General features: G+C 45.1%; 1 long non-coding RNA gene across 1 annotated transcript; it reads right to left on the reverse strand.

The window, feature by feature from the left end:
• Window positions 1-8: 8 nt before the first annotated feature.
• On the reverse strand, window positions 9-8,553 carry LOC135911679 (uncharacterized). Its single transcript, XR_010567415.1, has 3 exons — window positions 8,399-8,553; window positions 1,994-2,082; window positions 9-135 (listed from the first exon to the last, which is right to left on the reverse strand). It is a non-coding gene; the product is annotated as an uncharacterized lncRNA (long non-coding RNA).
• Between the last annotated feature and the right edge of the window lie 11,685 nt (window positions 8,554-20,238).

Consider the following 20,238-nt stretch of genomic DNA (forward strand, 5'->3'; position numbering starts at 1 on the left):
CACAGTAATACATTTTCTTTCTTTTTTTATTGGCTCTCAAAACAAGAATAGCTACTGCATTTCATTTTTTTTTCTTTGCCGCGCCCGTTCATGTTTGAGGCCGACTTGAAACGTCCATGGTTCAAGCACCGGAGTCTGAAATGAGAAGATGAATATGTGCTCACATACATGATATCTCACTGAAGGCCAAAAAGAATAAAGACCTCTCGAGTACGATTTAAGAAACAGCGGGATAGACGAGGGCCTACTTGCACAGAACAGGTGGTGACTTCCAACAGACGTCATGACGTGGAGTCGTAACGTTTATGTAATTTATACACGTATACAGGCGTGGTGCATCAAGCACGCATGCCGCCTGTGCACCAAAGGAATTACGATAGAGCCACATTCATGACCAAAGAAGTGAAAAAAATGTTCAGGTTCATTTCAGTGCGAATTAGGCTGAACAATCCCCCCGAAAATTGCACGCATTTCCTCACCTACACTGCTGTGCGCAACTGAAACTGCCCGCACGAATGTCTATGTGCTCTCAAGACGAACGCAGATTTTGAGATGGCCAAATGGATGGGAATTGGATTGGGAAAAAAAGTGGGGTGGGGGGGGGAAGAAAACGGCTATCGATTGTGTTCCAGTGATAAGCGCAAGTGTGGCATGTATCTGTTCTCCATATACGCTTCCTCCATAAACATATAAAGTGAAATGTAATATATCAGAAAGGAGATAACTCAGTGAGTGATATGCAGCCGAGCATGGTAACAAAGCAAGCCAATGGAGGGATGTGGGTTGCTGGACTTAGTTCATTTAAGGCGGGAGAGTTGATAACTGGCTACGATGGCCAGATATAGACACACTACATACCTGCCTAACAACGCTGAAGTCTTTATCTCCAGGCATCGTATAGTAAACTCCTGTAAAGCCTTGGAGGTTTCGGATAGCCACGTTCAAGCGCCCTCAAACGTTGTGCTTCGCGTTAGGGTGGTCGAAATTCCAGTATCGTGGTGCTTCATTTTATGCCGGATATCTTGATACACAGAAACTACGAGGGGGTGGGGGGAGGGAGGGGAGAAGCATGCCTTCAAGCTTCCAGGTTATGCGTTATGTGAGACGGTGCTGCTTATAGAGTGCCTCGTATCTGCCTTTATCACCCTTATCACTCTTTATCATCTTAGATGCACTTGCCGCCTTCTGTCGGACGTAACGCCTATTGTTGCAAAAAACAATACATATTACAGAGTCTGTCACGTTCGGCGAGCGAGCGTGATGTAGGTGACGTGGCTGGACAGTCAAGTGATACCAAATGCCAACCGAGAACTCAATCACCATTGCTTTGTGACTGTACTGTAATTGCATCCGCAAAGAGCTATAAACGGCGTGCTATCCACAGCAAAAGTTCCGAGGCCGAAGAGCTCGTGGCCGAACGTGATGTATAGAGTCGCGTGTTAGTAGCCGTCGCCATTATTTGGGGGAACTACGTTTTTCGTTTATTTTTTAATTCAGTACAGAATAATATTAGTAGCGGGCACAACGCTGTCAAACAGCTAGCCCAGCCCGACCTCTAGGTAGTTCACTTTTTTTCATTACCTTATTTAAAGCGTTAACATAGTTACAAGGTGAAAGCAATTCGTCTGCAGCCGAATACACGTACGTGAATGCAGACGACAAAAGAGAAAGGTAGAGGACCGCTTTGTTGGGAGCAGAGTTACCCACACAGTATCTTCTTAAATAAACGGGAAATAAACCTGCTCCAGCGACAGTAAGTACTGGGTCCAATACAGGTCACATTTGAGACACAACAGACTTCACTGAGGAGCAAAGCTTACTGGCTTCGAAGAAAAAAAGAAGAAAACAAGCCTTATAAGTTCATACTGGCCAAGCACACAACAATGCCTTGGAATTGTGCGCTTCCGCAAAAGTTAACGGCTGCACACCTCTACAAGTATCTCTAGACGACACTCGGGATAGACTTTTGTGCAGTTTATCATGGTATACGCACCTCCCAGGCGAGCTGCTACTTCTTGCACCTGCCACAGGGGCATCCGCCGGTGGCACACTTGCACTGTGTGGTGCACACGCACTTGGGATCTGCGAGTAAAAAAACAAACGATGCAAAAAAAAAAGACTGAAGCACTGAGAGACGAGTAAACGTGCTGTCAAAGCAATCAGTGGGGTGTGTGTCACATTGCTGTTCCATTTGTGTGCAGGCGGAGATAGCTAGATTGCAGGAAGCCGCCTGTCGAAAACTGATAAGGTGGCAGAAAGGAGTTGCGGAAACCTTTCAGCGTTCATCAGGATCAGCTCGACAGCGAGGTAGTAGGAGCACGCGGATAAGGCGCTGCCGCCACGATAATACGGAAGAAGAGAGAAGATTATTTGCTATTACCATTTACATTAAATGACCGATATGTCATATTTGTTAGTCGCTACAGCCGGTTAAACTTTGCTTGGGAAAGAAATTGTAGGCGCAATATGCGACCGTGAATGACAGTAACGTATGCCTGCTCTTCTGATAAAGGCTGTCTTACGGCGCACCGTGTGCGGCGATGAATGGGACGGATGCCAATCACCTGAGACTCGACGTGCCTAATCGTCACGCTCGTCAACATGAAAATACTTTTTCGTCGAGCGTATGCGATGGGTAGATGCACCAGTGCAAATCCTAATCTCTTTTGTCATACGTTAATCCCCTCTACGTCAGAGAACGATTTCTCTCGGAATTCCTGTGTGGATTGTTGTGTTGACCCGACGTGACCTATATATACGCTCGCCACCTCTACACCGGTGAGTGGTTTTTCGGCGAATTCCACTGTGTGGCCTGATCAGTGTGCTGACAAGGTGCTCTAGCGCGGAGAATGAGAGAATGAGGTTGCCCACATTGTGCAGGGTATATGAAAAACCAGCACGACGCCGCAAGGGCAGTGATCTCTGCCCTTGCGTGCTGGAGCATGCACGTCAAATGTTTCTGTATTTTTGGTCTTGGAGCGCGCCGCTCAGCCGCAACGATGTATAAAACACTGCTATTTGTTTTTACATAATCTCGCCTTCACTGCCAGACTCTCTGTGATGGTAAACAAGGTTCAAGCTCCAAGCAGACGCCGTTGAAGGCCGCCTAAACCTCGTCCCAGTAACAACTGGTACCAGCTCGTAACAGCTGAAATAGCTTCACTAGGAGCCGCTTCCAACATATTTACTGTAAAGGCCATAGCAGCTGTGGAGAATCGGTTTAGGACAGGGTTTCACTGTCACCAAAACGAAGCGGAAATTGAAAAAAGGTAGGGTCTGTTGATTTTTTGTTTTCATTGGATCGTATGAATGAGCATTTTGTTAATCTCTCACACCGAAATCTCCTCGCCGTACTGTATAATGTAACTTAAAGTGCATCGTACAGCTAATGCGGCGTCGTACGAAATAGCTATCTTGTTTCGTAGATAACAACGTGGAGGGGGCGGGAGGGGGGTGGATACGGGAGAGGTATGAATTCACAAAGATTTCCTAGTTGCCTATACAAGGATAACGTTTCAGAAGAATGTAACTGGTTTGTAACCTTACTGATAGCTTTAATTTAATTGTCCTGGATAAAGGGGTAAACTTTTATCACTGCTATTCTTCGACAAACGAATGAGTACAGATAAGCATTGACTTAAAGAGCTCTTCATTGTCTCTCGCGATGCTGCGTGCACATCGTCCGTGTGCTATCGCTCCGATAAGGAGCGCGCCCTGAACGCTTGAAATGCTGCGCAGTCGACGTGTGACTGCGCACGCATGGTTCGCATGCACGGGCCATCGCAAACAAAGCGTGCGAACAGTTACGAAATCTCCGTTTGACTATATTGCTTATAAATTAGTAGCATACAACTTTCGCAGCCAGTTCGGCCGTTATGCATCTCAGTATTCTTAATCCTTGAAGAGCACCTAAGAAGACGACGCGGGCTGCTGGCAAATTGTGGATATGCAGCAGAGGCCAAATTCACAAAGAGTTTCGCTCGTAAGTGCGCTTTGCGGTTGATTGGCCACCTTCGCTAATAATGTCTCTTACATTGATTGGCTGACATTTGCTTTCAAAAACAATTCTAGGCAGCGAGTTTTTTCTTTGTTTTTTCAATACAGGGACAGATTACGATGAAGCTGTGCCCTTTCGGAGGTCATGCCCAGGCACTGCGCCGGTTCTCAAAGTTTCCGCTCGTGTGTCATTTACAGTGAGCAGTGGCTATCATTTTCCCACCGGGTAGCACGCTTGACAGTGTCGCACGAGAGCGAACTCGTCACTGCCATATTGGCACGTGGTCGTGACGTCAAAGAACACAGTAGCAGTACTGTGAAAGCAAAACTAGCTTATATTGGGCGAACCTGTGCCCACAAAACAGGCTACACTTAAAGCACAACGAGAGCGGCGAACACAGTCGGCGATCGTCGAAAATCTGATCAGCGGGTCAAGCGCGTCGGCTTTTATAAAGCAGTCATCGAATGTTCCAGACTAATCGTTCGGACCCGCGTGCCTTCCACAAAGTTCTACACCATTCGCGTCAGGTGATGAAATCAGATAACATAACGTTCGGCGACAACAGACAGCGGATAGAAGCATCGCTAACTTTCCAGAAACTTCGGATACATGCAGGCGCGTCCCACGCTGTGCGATTACATTTGTTAGGCTGCGAAACGTGGTTGCCCGATAAAGATAAGTACACGTGTCAATATGATGGTTATTTGGTCACGGTGAAATCTTTCTGAGATGGTGGCATTTGCTTTGCGTAACTTGCAAGGAATACTTCGCCAGAGCATATGGAAGAACTGAAAAGTATCTACGTAATATCAATTTAAAGGTGCCGTAAATTGTCATCAGACCGAGAGCAAAAAAAAAAGGAGTCTCTAGTGGATGTGAAGGGCAGGTCGAGGGTGCTTTGCAAGAGGCCATCGATGTGACGGAGCGGTATCTAATCCCCACCGGGCTAAGGTGCTCGCCCGCTAAATCCGAGCTCTTGCTCTACAAGAAGAGGCCCAGAGGCGGTTCACACCGATCCTGGAAGCCAGCAGCAGAGAGCCACATTACATTATTCACCGGTAAGGGCTCCCCAGTACCGCGGGTAGACACTATCAGGGTCCTAGGAATGTTTATCGAGTCGAACGGGGCCAATGGAGCCGCCCTCAAACGCATTTGTTCCAAGACCGAAAGCGCCCTCGGCCTGATCCGAAGAATCGCCAATAGGTACTGCGGAATCAAGGAAGACAATCTGATCCGGATTATCCACGCCTTCGTGCTCTGCCACCTCGCTTATTCAGGGGCTATGCACAATTGGCTCGTATCGGAGCGCAACAAGATCAACGCCTTAATCAGAAGAGTCTTCAAGCTTGCCGTCGGCCTTCCCATGCGAACGCACACAAAAGACCTCAATTTGGGAATTCACAACACGTTCGAAGAAATCGTTGAAGCCCAAGAATTTTCCCAGTTTGTCAGACTCTCCGGTACCCCAACGGGCCGAGCCATACTTGGCAAGCTGGGACGTAACCCCATGGTCGTCAGTCTCGACGCTGTGAAGCTGCCCAGCGACGTAAGGTCCAAAATTTACATACACCGGATGCCACGAAATATGCATCCCACCTACAACGAAGGACGAAGGCGAGCCAGGGGTAAAGCTCTGCTCGCCAGTGCCCGCTTGAACAAGGACCGAACATGCTTCGTAGACGCTGCTTCCTACGTTCAAGAAGAGGCCTTCTCCTCAGTGGTCATCGACTGTGATGCTAAAATCGTTAGCTGCGCTACCGTCCGCACTTCTAATTCCAGCGTTGCAGAGCAAGTTGCTATTGCTCTTGCATTGACGGACAGTGTACATGACACGATTTATTCGGATTCTAAGGCCGCTGTCAGGGCCTTTCAGATGGGAATGGTGGCTCCCCAGGCCCTACGTATCATCCAAAGTGCCAAAGACATGAAACATCACTCTTTGGCCTGGTTCCCTGCGCACATTGGGACCATTGAGGGTGCCTTGATCAACCCCAACGAGGAGGCGCACTCAGCTGCACGAGGTTTGACTGACCGTGCGCTGGGCAACGCGTCCTCTCCTGGGCGACCCGAGCCTCTCTGCTCGTACAACGAAATATGCAAATACAATTATCTGTCAAGAAGAGTCCTACCTGCGCCGCACTCCTCGCTGTGCAGGGCCCAGGCAGTCACTCTCAGACTACTGCAAACAAGCACTTACCCGAGCCCCGCAGCGCTACACACAATGTACCCCGACCGGTTCCCAAGCCCGGATTGCCCTCTGTGTGGTGACTATGCGGACTTCGAGCATGTCCTGTGGGGCTGCGCCTCTGCCGGTCCTCCTTTCACTCAAGAGGAAATGAAGAAGCTGATTAGGGCCCAGGATCAGACCTCTCAAACCCTGGCAGTCCAGAGGGCTCGCGACAGGGCCGTCAGGTTCCACCTGATGGTCCCCGAGTGGGCCTAGCCAGGTGGCGTGGCGTTTGCTTACGTCTCTAGTGGACAAAATAAAGTTATTTCACTCACTCACTCACTCACTCAGTCTCTAGATCCGCCGGCACGTCCATGAGCGCTACTAGTTAATCCTCTTAGAGAGTGAAAGCTTGTACACATGCTGATATGCCCGATAAAGCAGCTCATTTAGTAGAATGGCTCAGATGTAATGCGGACGATGTGGATTCAATCACCACCAGTGACAAGTTGTTTTGTCCCTTTTTCACTTTTTTACCTTCATATTTCTACATTTGGAATTAAAACCGCAATTGAGTTAAACGCGACTTTGTCTTTTCGCTTAATCCAATCGGATAGAGTCATTGTTTGATCTGTTATACTCGAGTAACGTTGGCAAGTATTGTACGTCGCTGGCGGTGGTGACGGGCGGTTTGTATCACCTAAGATTTTAAAAGTTTTGACAGCAATCTGTTTTGTTGCTGCCAAGGGAACCCTTCCTCTCACTGCGACCACCGTGGACTCTGACTTGCGTTTGACGAGTTTTACTCTATTCACGCTGGAAGTGCTACGGTGCCTTTCTTTTTCATGTGTTTGATTTTGTTCCACCGTCTCAGGCTCCCCTTCTTCGCCATAAAAAATGCCAATAGATTTCATTTGGACCTATTTCTTTACCTGCAGCGTCAACATAAAATGGTGCCAAGCTCAGTGCTAACTCTGTCGTTGGGACAAGCAACCTGAGCTAATTCTTGTTCTCCTGACAATTTGTCGTGCGGTACGATGAAGATCGCGAAATTCCACGTCCTATCTAGACTGCTACATGGCCTATTAGCACCAGGATAGGAATGCAAGTGCGTCGCATTGGCCTCCGCTAACAGGAAGCGCGAGCGTAGTGTCAGCCACTTGCACGTTTGTAAATACAGCGCGTTGTAGTGCACAAAAGTGCTGTCTAGGAGCGGCGTCCCACGCATGCAAGGTCGAAGCCACAGACTGCAGTACCGACAACTGAAAACACGTTAACAAAGCGGCAGGATCACGAGGCCACTTGAGGAGATTGACTTATCTACGTGCATTGTGCCCATGTCACCAGGCTGCGGCGCTGATTTTAGAGCAGGGAATTTCCATAGGGCGGAGCTGCAGAGCGATAAGCGCTCGTGCGGCACCTGTGCGTTGAGTGCAGCTAAGCAGTTGCGAAGTGACTGATCCAGCGTACGCCCGCGGCCACACTGTCAGGTGACTGTTGACTGCATAAGCGTTGTTTTGACATATGGATAAAAATATGCCACCCAAGCAACGTTTGTCGTCGTCTACCGACTGTTTGGAAGCGATCCATTCGAGGTCGGACAGTGTTCGGTGTTCGCAGTGGTGGCGACGTGCATCCGTTCCCTTCGTGACACACCAATCAAGTCTTTTGTGCTGACTAGCTAGTGAACGCTAGGGTGCACTTGGGTGACCGTTGTGAGCTGTGCTATTTACAAAGTCTGTTATATGTTTCCTATGCTTCTGGGGCGCGATCGGAGATCGCGCCCCAGTCGTTAGCTGGCGGACGTGGTTCACGACTATGCGTAGCTTAGATTAATCGCGTGAGGTGAAGCTTAACGCAAACTGAACGTCCGTTTCGAACAACGATCTCCGATCGCGCTCCTGTTGTCTGTAACCGGCGATTACCAGTGTAATTATCTGGGCTCATGTTACTGCCATTACAACGCTTCGGAGGTTGTTATGACTCCTCCGTGGCAGCCAAAAAATAAGTTTGACAGTATGTATGAAGGGAGAGATAGCACAGGTAGGCCGTTATATAGGACACTTAGTACGCGACTCTTCTAACAAAAGCCGAAACTACATACAGTTGTCCACCGTAGTTCGCAACTGCAGTATAAAACTCACAGCCCGTAGACGCATTTTTTGGTGGTTCATGTGTCTTATAATTCTGCTGCGAAATAGAAGGAAAGTACATTTAGAAAGCATGTAGCTTACCTCCGCATTTGCATGCCGGCTTGTCCATGTTGCTTCAAAAAAAGTTTATCTTCTTCAAAAAGCTTTTTCTCCGTATATTCTAAGAGTGTTTAACGCTGTTTACTACGTAGGCAACGCATTTATAGCCAAATCGCGGTGTTGTGTAGTGCCGAGTGCAAAAGCGGCGCCATTGGCTCTAGCGCCTGCGGTGTCGTGTGCACCTGAACGATGCCGCGTGCAAACGCGGCAGCCAATGGAGGCACCGTTGTCCATGTGAACGTGCGGCGCGCGCACCACGTGACTGGTAGATTCTGAGAAAATACGTTTCTCTCTTCCGGGAAAGTGGGGTCATGAGTGTGCAGAGTTGCGTTTCTCGCCACCACGCGTCGCTACCGTGCAGGAGGCCACACGGCTATCGCTGCCTGCGTCATTGAGTATTTTATCGAGGAATTCCAGTGACGTCAACTCCATGCTATCGAGTGCTTGGCGTGCAGGTTTCCGCAGCTGTCCCGATAATGCATAATAAGAAGGACTACTAATGTTACGTCGGAAAGCTGTAATCGATGTGTTGCTGCGCGGCCAAATAGAAGGCGTTTCGAGTGCTCGGGGTTTCTTGGCTATAGACATGCCGGTTCTATTTCTCGCGCCGTGCACTGAGTGGTGAGGCATGCAGAGGTACTCGGTTGCAACTGTTGGTAAGGGGCACCTTTAGAGATTCGCATTAATTTAAAAATAATAATTAATAATAATATTTGGGGTTTTACGTGCCAAAACCACTTTCTGATTATGAGGCACGCCGTAGTGGAGGACTCCGGAAATTTCGACCACCTGGGGTTCTTTAACGTGCACCTAAATCTAAGCACACGGGTGTTTTCGCATTTCGCCCCCATCGAAATGCGGCCGCCGTGGCCGGGATTCGATCCCGCGACCTCGTGCTCAGCAGCCCAACACCATAGCCACTGAGCAACCACGGCGGGTTCGCATTAATTTGAACACTTTGAAGATCTTCACCTGAGAGACATGGAGAAGGAGCGATGCAAATGTAAAAATAAAGGAAAACATTGCGCAAGTACCGTACAACACTGGAGATCGTGATTCCGTACTCCGCTGCATACGTTGGTCGTGTACGAGCCTTCGCTTACGTTGGCGATGGGGAGCCACACCAACTTCGCAGCCCCCGTAGCCAGAATCCCACTGTTCGCTACTCTTGCTGCAAAGATTTCGCTTTCACAATAGCATTCTTTCTTATATGCGAAGTTAGACTAGACGGTCATTAGTGCATCCACGATTTCTTCCTTTACTGGTCACTGTCCTTACTTCAGCAATTTATTTTTGTTTGAATATTGCCTTTCATCATGGCTACGAACAAGAATTCAGCAAGGCATAATAATATACTGCAGTGATTACAGTGTTCTTACCTTAAGGCTTGTCATACCCGACAATAAAGATTTTAACGCTTGATGCCCTTCTGCTGCGGAAGTAAGTTTGAAAATTTGCTGAATAGTGAGCGAACGGCAGAGCAGCATAGTGACAATTAGTTTGAAGAAGTGCTAGAGGGGAACGGTGCTTGCGGGCTGAGAAAATTGATGCTACGCCGGTGCAGTGCCACTTCTGCATTTGCTTGCCGCGACCGGGTTAACATTCCCAAAGTGAAAGCCGAAGCAATCTGTAAGCAGTTAAATCTTTTTCAAGTAGCTAAGAACGCTTCTGAACGTTCGAGCATTTTCTTGAATCATGCTTTAGTGTCAAAAACGAGAAGAAAGGGGGTTAACCGAGGGGCCCGATTAATATTATTCATATCATGAGAAGCCAACAAACACTGACACCAAGGACAACATAGGGGAAATTACTTGTGCCTAATAAATGTAATGAAAAAACGATAAATTAATGGAAATTAAAGTGGATGAAAAAACAACTTGCCGCAGGTGGGAACCGAACCCACAACCTTATCATTTCGCGTGCGATGCTCTACCAATTGAGCTACCGCGGCGCTGTTTCCGGTTCCCACCTGCGGCAAGTTGTTTTTTCATTCACTTTAATTTCCATTAATTTATCGTTTCTTCATTACATTTATTAAGCACAAGTAATTTCCCCTATGTTGTCCTTGGCGTCAGTGTTTGTTGGCTTCTCATGATATAGCTTTAGTGTCAAGACGTACAAACAAGATGCCCTATAGGGTCATCATTTCAGAACGCGGTACGTAGTAGAAATGGATTTTGGCCCAACTGCAACGACATCGAAGCATTTGGTGATTGCCGATTCGTTCGCAGTTAGGAGTATGGATAATGTTTTTAATGTTAAGAGATTCCACGCGGTCTTCACTGACATTAAAAATCGGTATTTTGATATCCCCCATAACCTGTTGCTCTCCGTCATGGTAGTGTGTATTGAAATCATGTATGTTATACCGTCAAAGGCAAGTGCGGCGTGCGTCTTTCGGAACTTCTATCAATTTATTTCAATTTGACTGTAACATTATGGACCGGTATACCTCACATCAGAGAGAATAAAATTTGTATCGCGGAAAGCATTAGCAAATATTAAGCGACACATACTTATTTTTTTGCAAGAATTGATGAAAGGATCATTCCCTAGGTCGCTTTGAACAACTTAAAGATCTTTTAGGTTCAATATTACCTAACTGTAATTGGCAATGACTCTGTAGCGACCGTCCGTGACTCCACATTGTCCCCGTTTCTAGGAAAACCAGTTACCTCGCCTGGCCTCCACGTCAGGGTCATAGCCCCATGCTCTTTCCCGGAAGTGAGGTGGCTGTCCAACAGGAGCGCCTACACAGCCACTCCGCAAACCTGCTTTTACCATGGAATAAAGCCAGTCGACCCTCCGTTCTCAACCTGTCAAAACATGTATCACTTGCTTCTGCTAAACCGACCTCCCAACAACTTTGAGGAGATGCAACAACATGTACTTAGCACACTTTCTATTTTTGGGGAATCATTCGATCCATATCTTCAAACGCATGAGCTACCTGTAACTGACACTATTATGTTTTAGGTCATCTTACAGCCTGACAAGACTTCCTGGTTTTGGCTGAATTTGGCTGGCTATCTTTACGCGTGTTGAAACATGAGGCCGAGTCATTGCTTTAAAAAATTGCAGCAGTACCGAGGGTAGGGTTAATTGATGCGTGTAGTTATAATACATACAATGGCGTAATACAGTATAGACGATAATCACCGGGATTACGTAGATGCAGGCAGAGTATGCACAATTGAGCTGTTGCATTGTATATCCTCTTTTTTCCCTGATTCACATAAATGACCTACAACTTAACGTTTCCTCGAACATGCGTCTGATAGCCAATCACTGTGTTGTCTACCGCGCTTTAAGAAGTTTAAGGGATGCTTCCATTCTCTAGAATGACCTCCTTAAGATATATTAATGGCGCAGAACTCGGCATATGACGTTGAATGTAAGTAAAACCGTGCTAATTAGTTTCCACCATCATCGTAACATCGCTTCAGCAACTTACACCTTTTACAATTACATTTCAATCCCTGTATAGATTCTTCTCAATACCTTGGTGCGAACGTCTGGCGTTATCTTAAGTGGTCCATTCAAACCAATCGCGTAACCAATTGTGCTGACCATGCGCTTGGCGTAACCTTTAATGCTCGGTCTCTCCTTTTATGAAATTAATAGCCTATAAAACCCTCCTATACGGCCCAAATTTGAGTAGGCTAGTGCTGTTTCTAATCATTTCCAATGATCCCATTATAAAACACTAGAGTCAAATGAGAACCGAGACGCTCTATTCGTCGTATCAGATTATTATTAATGTAGCGTCACAGCAATGGAATGCGCGATTTCTCTATGCTCCTTGGCTCCCTATCCTAGAATACCTAGGTTATTGTTCCGTGGTGTTTGTCTCATTATTTATCACCAGACAATGTCCTCACCAGCCATGTCCATCGTACTTTACACTCTGGCCCACCAAGTGCCGTGATGCCTTGACAGGCACACATTTTCACGTTTCAGCAATCCTTTTTTTTTGTAAATCCTTTTTTATTGCTCTCCACCAAAGGTGTGTTCCACAGGTACAATCGAGAGTGAAAGTTTGTGAGACCGCAAGTGCTTCAGAAGAAATATTAAAAACCGAGCCCGATTGCTATCCACGAAAGTGTTTAACATGCGTGAGCAAACTGGTCATATGTGAGAGGTTATATGTAGAACTAAGTGTTTTGGGCGGCGCTATACTTTACACCGGTACTCGAGAGGCAAACGGCACGTTCTTTTTTTTGTCGGAAGCTTGCTCAACGGTATAAAGAGTTTTAGCGTGTCCCTTTTAGCGCGTACCATGCCCGTACGCGCTGTTTAGAAAAACTGCCAAGAGAATTTATTTCAACATGTGCTCTGTGCCATATATTAGACAAAATACAAGACAACAGTACAAAGAAAGAGAAACGGCGCAAAGCGAACCTGCTTAACAACAAACAGAAAAAAAAATCTACAGCTGTTGCGTCACAATGTTACTGACGAAGTCTATTGTACGGTAATACCTTCGTCTATAGTGGCTTTCAGAATATCAATATACAATGTCACTAGAGGATCTTTCAATTCCGTTAAGTATATACTGGTGACACACTAGACTAACACTCGCAATCGCAATTTCAAGCCAAACATGCCGTTTTTATTTCTTTATTTGGCATCATTCGAATCGTATAAATTTTTGGTCGAAAATTTAGGTATCCGTGTTGGGTTATATGAGGAAACTCGAACTCTCTTACATGTGTTTAATACGTAGGGTGCTAAGTCAATGTTTTTGTTTTTTCTATACCATTAGATTCGTAAGGAAAAGGTCTTAGGTGTTCGGGTTCAATACAGTTCAGGATTTAGTTTTGAACCCCAAAAATATAGCGATTGATTCGCAACGGCGCACTTCAACGCTATATAGCTGCACGCTGCCTCACATAACAACTTTAGCATCCGTGGTCATTTCATATATTTGGCAAAAATCTCACTCAAAAATATGCAGAATTAGTAACTAAAGACCTGCCAACTAAAGGAACTTTGTGTGGGGTGTTCGGCTCTTATTTTAGCCTAAATTTTTATACATACTAAGGTAATCACATGCGATTCTCGCTAGAGGAAGACGATTGCAGAAATTCTGAGGACTCTACTAAAGCCTAAGCATTGTTTGGCTCACTAGTGACTTCGTTGCTGCGTAGTTTTGATTCATTGGTTTTCCAAGTTTATGGACGTCTAGCCAGGACATTTGAGATGGAAAATAATGCTTAGGTTTTAGTGGACAATAGTCATACTTTCTCGCATTGTCTGGTCCCTTCAATGCAATCGAGCCGGAACGCCGGGCACGAGCGCACCTCGACGGAGCAGAGCAGTCGAAAGGGAACACCAGCTGCCGCAGTAGCGCGTGAGGCGTTGTGTGAGGGGATAATGCATGGCCGCGACGCCATGCCACCCTCGCTGTCGCTCTCGCAAGCCCGTGTTATGCACACGGCGTTCCTTGTCTACGCAGGCCCTCGCCTGGGCTCTGGCTGCGCCTCGGTAAGGCCCAATGAAAACGCGCCAAGCGTCTCAACGCACTCGCTTGCCGGCGAAGATTCGAAGGACGCTCAGCAGCGTTCAATAGCACATTGGGCCACTACAACATCTCAGGTAGGGCCACGCCTAAATTTCAAGTTGTCCTACCCCCAAATTTACGTTGTCCCACCCTTAGATTTCAACCTGACCCATCCCCAAACGTAAGTTGGCCCATCACCAAATTTCAAGTTGGCCTATCCCCAAATTTCCGTGCCACTTGGATTGGATTGGATTTCCTTCTTCGATGGCGCGTACCCACTGCGGGGAATCGGCCAAGATATGGATCTTATTAGGAAGATTTTGGTGGTACAAAAACGGCTTAAATTATCATGTGGAAACGGATAAAAATAATGTTTAAAGAAGTTACGGGAAACGTCTTCAAACAACTATGAATTCCTCCATGTCTCAGCAGACATCCCTGTGGTAGTTGCCAAGAGAGGAGGCTCCTATAGAAAGGATATATAAAATGGAGATATTTAAATGAAGTGTCGTGTACGTTGGTTCTAAGAGGTTCCTTAAAGCAGAAAAATGGCGGCAGAATAAAGAAATAAAGAAGAAGAAATTATCGATGGTTTCATCTACTGCAGAGAATGGGCACACAGGGGAGGGTGCCAGACCAGCCCTGTGACGATAAAATTTGAAGAACGGTGTTCCAATGCGTACCGGGTAAGCATTTCTTCAGTTTTTCTGTTGTGAAAGGAATTTTTCTGCCATGGAAAGAGGAGCTGTCGATATTCTGAAAACTTTGCTATCGCTGGATTCAAAAAGTCTAGAGCAATTGCATACCTCCTGTATCTAGTAGAAGTTAAGTAGGCTGACGCCGGTAGTAATAGTACAGGGCCATTGAGGGCCCATCTCACGAGACTGTTAGTCATCTTGGTTCATGTATAATCCCCTATGACCAGGTACCCAAAGTAATCTAATTAACTTTATGGGGTCAGGCGCTAGAAAATTAAGTGTACGTAAGAGGCTAGCACCACTATTTGTTGTGAGCGATGTACACAAAGATAAAGAATCCGTTATCACTACCGTCGATATCGATTAATTTAGCTTACGTAAGGGCTGCAGATATCACCATTTCACCATGTCACCCTCGCTAGAAACCCCGCCTGAAATACGGATAAATAGTCCGGAATCCTAATTGAGAATGACCAGTCTAGAGTAGGAGCGAAAATGCGAATACCAGATTTTTCTTCACAATGCGAGGCGGCTATTGTGATGACTGTACTTATACCTGAACTCAATAAATTATCTTTTTGTGTTCTCAATAAAGGACCATTTAATATATGTTCAGAGAAAAATTTTGCGTTATTAGGGTAGATGTCATCAGAGATTATTTGTACACTCTTTCGCACATCGCATATACGTGGCACCTCCCAAATAGGTACATTAAAGGGGTTAATCAATTTTTGTACAAAGAACACCTGTGGTCTATGAAACCGGGGCCAGTGTACTCCAAAAATGACGCAGGCTGGAAAATGAATATGTTTCCGAATCTTTTAATAGGGGATTCGTACATATTTAAGAATGTTTGCATCATCAGCAACGGAAATCGGCACAATATTGAGGGCAACCTGACTTCTTGATGCAATACATTATTAGTTACTAATTTCGGTAATCCGCAGCACAATCGCAGGGCTTCCCGCTCAGTCAGAACAAGGTGGCGTAGTTTATAATTATGCTGCCGCACCAGAAAAGAGCACACATACAAATTCTAAAATGGGCCGCACGTACATTTCATAAATCATTAGTAGTTGGTCTCTCCGCATCCTCGACCGACTGTTGCATAGCTTACGTAGCAGGCCAACTGCTCTCATTCCTTCTTTAACTATGTGGTTAATATGGCCAAGTCAATTGAGGGAGCCGTCATAGACTACACCTAAGTGCTTCACCGACTCCACTTGAGGTATAGTCTCGAGACGGTAGAACAGCGATATATTAACGGGATTGTCAAGGGGGAAAACCAATATTGAGCATTTTTTTACGTTAAGTGAAAGGCGAATCTTGTTTAACCAGCTATCTATGGCGTAGAGAGAGTACTGTAGTCCATAATGTAGCGAGTGAAATCGCTGTCTGATGCATAGAAAGCAATGTCGTCTGCGTATACATATGCTTCTACATTAGATGCCGAAGAATGGAACTCATTAGAACGTTAAATAATAATGTAGAAATGACAGCTGCTTGAGGAACACCTCGTGACTGATTATGTATGCTCGAAAAAAGCCTCTTATAGAGCAGCCGAATTTCCTCCCATTTAAAAATTCCCATACCGAGTTTAGCAGGTAATTTGGAAACTTTATATTTCATAATATATCCAATAAAACTACATAATATACACTGTCGTAGGCTTCGGAGATGTCTAGTGTCACAACAGCACCAATCTGTCTTTGGCGCCGTGCTAATTTAATTATACTCTCTAAGTCCAAGTGAGCATGCCAAATTGAACATGATGGTCGAAGTCCAATTTGGCAGGAGTTAAAGAAGTCATTGGTGTCTACAAATGTTAACACACGGGCATATATTATTCTTTCAATTAACTTCACCTAATTTGAGGTTAGCGCGATTAGTCTAATGTTATCTATTGTATATCCTTGCCCATGATTTTTAAGAACTGGAATTATTTTAGCACTTTTCCATTCACACAGAATCCATAAAGATCTAATTGAGTGATTTATATTACCTAAGAGGTCCATCTGGAGCTTCCTTAAATAAAATTTTGATCATGGCAGAGGTTACCCGATCTGCTTCGGAAGCTGAATCCGGCAGTCGCTCCACGATTTCAGCCAATTCTAGAATGGTAATTTCAATAAAGTCATCTGATATCCTTCGTAAGCTGGACCAATGCGGCAAAACTGAAGAAAATTTAATTTCTAATCTCTTCGCGATTTCTTCTAGTGACTGTTTCATCTCATTACTACTTAAGAGCATAGAGTTTATATTAGTTGGACGCGGAAGAACTTTTCTACTGCGGAGAAAACTGAATAAAGCGCGTTTATTTTTATTGTTAGATAGGAAGTCAAAATGCCGGAAGTCGTATTCGTCTGTGGCTTTTGAAACTGTATGTTTAAAGACGGCCCGAAAAAATATATAATCGCTCGAATTTTTTGCGACTCTGGTTATGTAATAATTTTTTTCCAAGCGGCTTTTCTCTTTCTATAATCACGAGCGCATTCTTCATTCTACCAAGGGTTATATACATTTCTGTTGTTCAGAAGAATCTCAAATTTATACTATTTGGGAGAACCTTCCAAGGCAGAACAGTTAATCGTAGTTTTTTGCTTAGTGCACGAGTCAGACAGCGATGAAAGAGTATTCCCTATGCATTTTCTAAAATATTGTAATTAACGAAATTGCGCATCTGATCGCTCACAAACGTTACCGTGCGTGCTACGTCAAAAATTACGGGAAGGTGATCACTGCTTGTCGCATACTCAACAATCGACCAAGAAGATAGACACTCGGGCCACAATATGTAAGATCTATTGCAGAGTAGGATCTACCCCACATAAACGTAATAGATCCAGAGTTTACACACGTTAACCAATTGTCCATATCCCAGTTCCATAATCTGGTGCCGTACAAATCTGTCTTTAATCCCCATGATATATGGTGACAGTTGAAGTCACCTGACAGTAGGATGTCTCGTCCACAAGAACTAGGAACCCTGTCCAGTGTGCGTGTATCCTGTACGCCAAAAGAAAAATATGCATTTACTATAGTAAATGCATATTTTACATATGTATGGTAAAGGGGCTACATCCAGGGAGATTCAGCTGTATAGGATTTCATACTCAGGAGTATAGAAAGCTGAAATGAAATTTTCGCTTTATGGCAAATTTGAGATGAAATAAATGTAATTAATCCGCCACCTCAAGTAGGGCGATCTAGACGAAATGACCTGTAAAATTTTATTTGAAAATGTTTTGCAGAATTTAACCAAGTTTCTTGTAAAAAATTAAATTAGGGTGAAGTTGAGTAGTCAGACAAGATAAATCTACAGAAGCAGAATATTAAGAGTGACAGTTCCACTGAAGCACTTTCAGCGACCCTATGGTTTAGAAAGTGCCGCAGCCGAAATTGCCTTCTGTATAATGCTTTCTTTTGGTATAGCACTGGGCTGACTTTTCTTAGCTTTTGAGTGAGGACCGGGGGAAGAATCATTGATTGGTGACATCGTTCTTTTATACGATCGAGCGTTTTGTTCCACATCTGTCATTTCTAAGTCTATGTTAACCAGATTATCATTGGCAGGCCGTATGGAAGAGGAAGTCGAAGGTTCAACACCGTCATTAGAAGGATGGGTATCTGAACGCCTAACACTGGTTTGTGGTGTGGGATCAACTGTTTGGGTCATTGCAGGACTAAGATAGGTGGCTTGCATCAAATAAGTTACTAGAGATGGCCTGTGATATACACTCCCCAAGACTCATTGCCAGCCGTTCCATAGCCTTTGTAACTGCCTTTTCTACAGCGGCCTCTACAGTTGCTGTTAGTGATACGTCCGAGGTAAGAGTTTGCCTCCCAGTAGCACCAGTAACAACCGCATCCCAGTTGAAAAACACAACAGGAAATTTTACCAGTCTGTTGTATTTTGGGACGTTGTTTCTGTAGTTCTGTTGTCTGTAGTTCTGTTGTCTGTAGTTCTGTAGTTCTGTTGCCTGTAGTTCTGTTGCCTGTAGTTCTGTTGCCTGTAGTTCTGTTGTCTGTAGTGTGACGTCCTGTAGTAGAAAGTTCTGTAGTTCTTGATCAATATTTAATTTTAAAAATGGACAGAGACGTCCGTAAGATTATGTAAATTTGTTAGCACGAAAAAGAAAAACATAAAAGTAAAAAAAAAATTAAAAAAAAAACGTCTTTGCCTAGGATTCGAACATGCGACCTCTCGATTCCTAGCCCGGCATCTTACCACTGCACCACCCCTGACATGGTCTTCGAGTGTACGTTTTGGCCATGTGAATAGTACGACGTGCTGATGCGCTGATGTTTACATTTGCATTTTGAGAGACAAGATCCGCTATCACTCCACCGCGTCAAGTGCCGCATCTCTAGAAGAGCACGAGTGTTCGTACCATCGACAAGTACATCGTGCAGTGCTAGAACATCGATTTTGATGTACGATATCCATATTAAATAAGAAATTCAGAAATAGACAACGTTGACTTTTAGGGTTATTACTGCTAGTTTCGACAGTTGTCTCTCGTTCTTTACACTTTTGAGCGCGCATATAATTCGTGTGTTCAATGCAAAATAGCTACATAAACATTCGTGGATGAGAGTTCTTTCTGACAGCATACTGGCTTCTCACGGCAGCACTGTATCAGATTAATGAGACCCGAGCGAGACAGCTTTTCACGCAACTTTGTGGAACAACCGAAATCTTCTTTTCCGCTTCGCATAAGCTTGTGAAATATTCCTGGGAAATTAACTAATGTGTCAGTGTAACAGCACATGTAAGTCCACAGGCCTGTGTGCCACATCTTACCAAAAAAAAAAACGGATACGCAGCCATTCCCGCAGATGGTATGATTTTGATCAGCGGCCGATTTAGAGGAGGCCGGTAGGGCGTTGCTGGTGCCGCGTCGTCACGGCACAATTATAACTATTCGCCACGTCGACTTTAATACCGGTGTCGGTGCCATCGGTGTCAGCATTGCCGGCTTCAGAGAAGTGCGATTGAATACCGCGCAGGAGAAAAGTACAGTGTACACTACCGATGCAAAAACATACAATTTTAAAGGACCGCGACGGGAAGCGCTTCTGTTGCGACTTCGGAACTCTTGGCCGTCGCGACCGAATGTTTCTGCTGCGACGTCAGAATTGGTGTCGTAACGTCGGAGTCGCTGTCAGGATATAAAGCTGTTGTTCCGACTTCAGAACTCTTGTTGTCGCGACAGAATGCTTCTGTTGCGAAATCAGAATTTCTGTCGTAACGTCAGAAATGTCTCCCAATTAAGAAATGTCAACAACTTCTGTCGTACAACAGAATTTCTGTAGTTGCGACAGGAATTCCTTTTGTCTTTTTCAACCGGGCACTACAGAAGCTTGTCGCATCACACAATTTCAGTGCACTTCTGTTGTCATCATTGGGTATATGTTGCGGCGATAGGTTTCCGTTGTGGAACAGTTCTCTGTAGTACAACAGAAGTTTGTCCATTACTTCAGGAACACTTCTGTTATGACAACTGGGGGCCTGTTGCAATGATAGGTTTCTGTCGTACAACAACATTTTTCTGTAGTACAACAGAAGTTGGTCGCATTACATCAGGAACACTTCTGTTGTGACAATTGGGGGCCTGTTG

The sequence above is a fragment of the Dermacentor albipictus genome, chromosome 2 (assembly GCF_038994185.2).
Source record: "Dermacentor albipictus isolate Rhodes 1998 colony chromosome 2, USDA_Dalb.pri_finalv2, whole genome shotgun sequence".
Taxonomy (NCBI): Eukaryota; Metazoa; Arthropoda; class Arachnida; order Ixodida; family Ixodidae; genus Dermacentor; species Dermacentor albipictus.